A 4,687-nucleotide genomic window follows, 5' to 3' on the forward strand; every position below is an offset into this window, starting at 1 on the left:
CGGGATGCAGTCTAGTAAATTCTCTCCAATAGCTAGAGTGTACGTGTATGTACACTAGCTATATAATAGTTGGTTATTCATACCACATGTGCTGTGGCATAAAAAGGGGTGACAAAAATAAGTTGACGCTGCGTCTTCCGTGTTTCTTTTTGTGTGTTATACGTAATTGCATCGTCATGCAGTTACTACATTAATTTTTTTGCTCAATTTGTAGCACTTACTATCGCGATCGAAAGAAACACGAAGAACGCGGCGCCCTACGCGCTCCGCTGTTCACATTTCTTTTGATCGCGCTTTTACATGACGTTCGTCCTAGAATGCATCACGGACGACTCTATAGCGTCTTTTTTGCTACCACCGAAGTAAAATCGTGATGAAAAGAAATGCGAACAGCTGAGCGCGTACGCTCCATGTTGTTCGCCTTCCTTTCGATCACGATAGTACGCGTATGTATACTCAGGTGTGCGACAGCGCAAATTACCTCCGAAATGCGAATTGCATGCAACGCGCATTAAACCGCACTGTCTGCTTTCGATGTGCAGTCCAGCGTATTAACTGTGAGTACATATATTCACCGCCTTTAAGCTAGCAATGAATGTCGGTTCGACGTTCACACACTTTTCCCCAACTCAGGAACTTAATTCGGCCACACCCTTTTGTCAAGAAACGAGAAAGTGTAGCTAGGGCGGCACACGCAGAGCCCTCAGATCTGCTGTGACGAGTTCAAATTCAAGAGATATATGGGATACGTACATGGGTATAACTAGCCATACAACATAGCACGTGGTTTTGAGCTCTGAACTTTTGACCTACGGCGCACGTTCCTCCGGTTGTGATTATACCGCCTTAAAGGTGTATTGGTGAGTGCTATCAAAATACGGAAAGGGACGAACACGCAGGTAGACTCCATATTTCTCCGTATTTGATAGCGCTCACCAATACCTTCAAGGATGCATTTCCAACTAGCCCCAGTAGTAGCTCTTTTGATTATACCGGCCTCCCAAATGGGAAATAAGGTTGCGCATTGAAGGACCCCAGTTGGGGTTCCTCTTTCGAGTGACGGTCGGCGAACAGGCTGTGCAAAGAGCGAACAAAAAGCCACCAGTTTAGACGGTTGACACGATATATCATATGAGCCCCAGGCCAACTTTTTTTTTGACGGGGAAAAAAAGAAATTGGTTTTTGAGGAAAGAAATGACCTCACATCTCAGTGCACGGATACCCGAACAGCGCCGTAAGGGAAAGAATGAAGGAGGAAAGGAAGAGGGAAGTGTTGCAGTGGAGAGCTCAGGAATAATTTCGACCCTGGGGATTTTTAATGTGCACTTCCATCGCATAGCATACGGGCGCTTTTTGCGCTTCGCATCCATCGAAACGCATGCAGCCGCCGCGGCTGGGTTCGAACCTGGGCAGCCTTTAGTAAGCCCCGCCACGGTACGTGGCTTAATGGTTCAAATCAAACGACACCTGAGGGACACCTCAGGTGTCAGGTGTCACTGCGCTCGATACTGAGAGGAGGACTGAGCACTCGAGTTCGATTCCAGCCACGGTGGACTAGAGCTCGTTTAGAAGGTTCAACACAGAGCCAACGAGTGAGCCCTCCACAATCCAACCCAATCCAATCCGTTTATATTTAGGTTTGGTCGTGTTCACTTTTCCTCCTGGCGCGCAGTCGCATCAAACCAACGTGAGGCCGGCAGCACCGCAAACACTTTTGCCCCTCGTACGTACAGCGATGAGTACTCCTCGTCGCAAGCTGTACCGTCAGTACTTGGAGCCCGGGCAGCCGTGGGATGTACCGAGGCAGACGGCGTACAACGATGTGCTGAAGAGAGCTCGACGCGCTCACGCTAGCAACGTGGATAGTGTGACACAAGGCGACGAGTCCGACCATGCGCACAGAAGCCGATGTTCAGACAGTTCCAGCCACTCAGGAGACGATACTAGCTGTGTTGATGGCAATGAAGCGCCTGACGATTTTTTTTATTGCCACGAACAGGCAATCGGCGATGTTGATCACCCTGTCGGATCAAAACCAGTGGAAATGTGCAACAACGGCCATCCTGCGAACGAAGACGAGATGGCGTCGGTCAGCGATGTAGGCGGGAGTGCCGAAGACAGCCCTCCAAACTCGGGCGAGTCGTCATCGTTCACTGAAGTCGGCGAGCGTAGCGAAGGCGGCACTCCCAACACAGATGAATGGGCATCTTTCAGTGAGGCGGGCAAGAGTGGCGAGGGGGGCCCCCGAACGAAGAAGAGCCAGCGTCATTCAGAGAACGTGATGAAAACTTCAGACGTTATTGCGAAGAATGTGCAAAAGAAACCATGCCCAATCAGGTCATAAACAAAGCACAGACCATCCTTCTAATTTTGATGTACGTTGTGCACGCAGGCCTCTCTTGGACCCAAGTAGAGGGTCTGTTGAAGCTCATCAACACGCTTTGTGGCAGTGACGTGTTGCCTGACACCACACACATGCTTAGGAAGATGTGGGAGACTGAAATGGATTCCCTTCAGGTCCACTTCTTTTGCCAGGTTTGCTTTGGCTACTTTGGAAGCAAAGGGAGGAAGGAAACAACACACACATTCACATGCATGCATTGCAACACCACGCAGACGGTTCGGCGGCTGATAGCAAGAGGCGATTTCTTTCTAATTTTCAACCTGAAGGAGCAAATCTACGACATCGTTACACAGTACTCTGGGTTACTGTTTCACCGCTTGAAGCAAATGGCCTCGACTGTACCTTCCATGTATGCAGATATCACAAATGGGCGGCTCTATTGAAGCACAAGAAGCCAACTGAAGGCAAAATGGAGTGACCTGACAGTCACTATGAACACAGATGGACCACCTGTTTTTAAATCCAGTAAGGCTAGTGTATGGCCTGTTCAACTACTCATAAATGAGCTGCCTTTCAACATTCGGTTCCGTAATGTAATTGTGGGGGCACTGTGGTTTGCGAAGACCCATCCTCCTCAACATCTATTTATGAAGGCGTTTGTCAAGGCGTTTAATGACTTTGGCACCATAGTGTGGAAGCATGCCTCTGAAACTGTGCTATCTAGACTGACTGTGGCATGCTGCTGTGTCGACTCGCCAGCCAGGGCATCTTTGCTTAACATGAAGCAGTTCAATGGATATTTCGGGTGCTCCTGGTGCCTGCAGAAGGAAACTCCTGTCGATGGTAAGCCATTTATTTTGGGGAATCGGGCTTGTATTCATATTAGCTTGCATTGTGGTCTACTAAATGCTTTTAAACTAAGGGTCCTTTGTATTGTATGCTGAGCTTCAAAGCTTGCTTAACCTGTACATCAGTATTTTGTTATATTTTAAAAACTAGTAATTTTAATGTTTTAGCACTGTTTGTTCATGGCACAGGTACGTGTAATTTGTGCGAGGCAGCCTCCTGCATGAGTGGCATTGGCAACATAATCATTTGTATGCGCAGTGCCTGACATCGTGGCATCTGCTCTTGTACTCTTCTCTTCACACTTACTAGTAGCATTATGAGGCTCGGAAACAAAGTCCATGTCATGAGAAGTAACATGTATTGAAAATGCTTATTAATGCAAGTTGACTTCATCCTGTCATTGCTCCTTGAATATTAAGTTTTCATTATTGTAGGGTGTGCAATTTACTGGTTGTGTATAATCTTACATTGAAGATCTAGATACAACATCCTTTGATATAAGGCAGGACACAAGATACTTACCATGATTGCAGTCTTGCACTGCTAGAATTGTTTTCATGTTTAAGGCATCTCAAAAAGCTTCATGAAGTACACATGGCCCTGATGCATGGCATTGATGCCTCATAAACAGGCTGGTGACAAATTTAGTGCTGTGATATAGCAGTGCACATATTTAAAGGGGCTCTAATAAAGTTGCGGTATGCCTGGGATGTTAAAACACGCTGCTTCACGAATATTGTCCAGCAAGAATATTTTTAATGCGCTTTGTAGAAGCCGAGTTATCTGTAGTTGATATTAAAATTTCACCGTCTTCGCACTTTTTCCTCTCCTCTCATCACTTTTTGTATGCTGGAAGGTCGACGCTCCTCCACCGACCCCAATTCTGGGAGCGGAGCTTCCTGACCTGCCGGAGCTGCGCGGCTTAGTGGCTGTGGTCACGGTAGCGGCCTGACGTCACAAAGAATGTAACCAATAGTCAGCTCTCAACTTTCATATGCAGGTGCAGGCAATGGAGGAGGATGCGAACATGAAAAAGTCGGCGGGAAGGTCTCGTCAATTTTATGCTGCGTGGAGAAGTGTATTTTTGGGTCAGATTTTTGTGAAAACACAGTGCACTTATTGAGCGAGTTGATGCACTCTCCTCGGAAGGTGTTTCAGAGCCCTTTTATTAAAGTGGCTGTAGTGCACTGCATGACAGAGAATTTTGTTATTCCATTGATTGTGAGTCAATGTTGTAGCACAGGCAATCGTGTATTCATATTTACTGAGGTTTTATTTCACTTTAGCAGCTGCTATGATTTTATTGATAATGATAGCCTGGTTGTCTATACTCACAATGAAGGCACAGCATAGAATGTACACAGGCATAATGGAAGGAAAGCAGACAACTGCGTTCGCTCTTTTGCAGTCATCTGTTCTGTTTTTGCACCATGATGCTGTAGTTTTGTAAGTGCTTAATTCCTGTGCCTGTCTCTTGCAGGCACGATTCGGTAT

Source organism: Amblyomma americanum, chromosome 3 (genome assembly GCF_052857255.1).
Source record: "Amblyomma americanum isolate KBUSLIRL-KWMA chromosome 3, ASM5285725v1, whole genome shotgun sequence".
Taxonomy (NCBI): domain Eukaryota; kingdom Metazoa; phylum Arthropoda; class Arachnida; order Ixodida; family Ixodidae; genus Amblyomma; species Amblyomma americanum.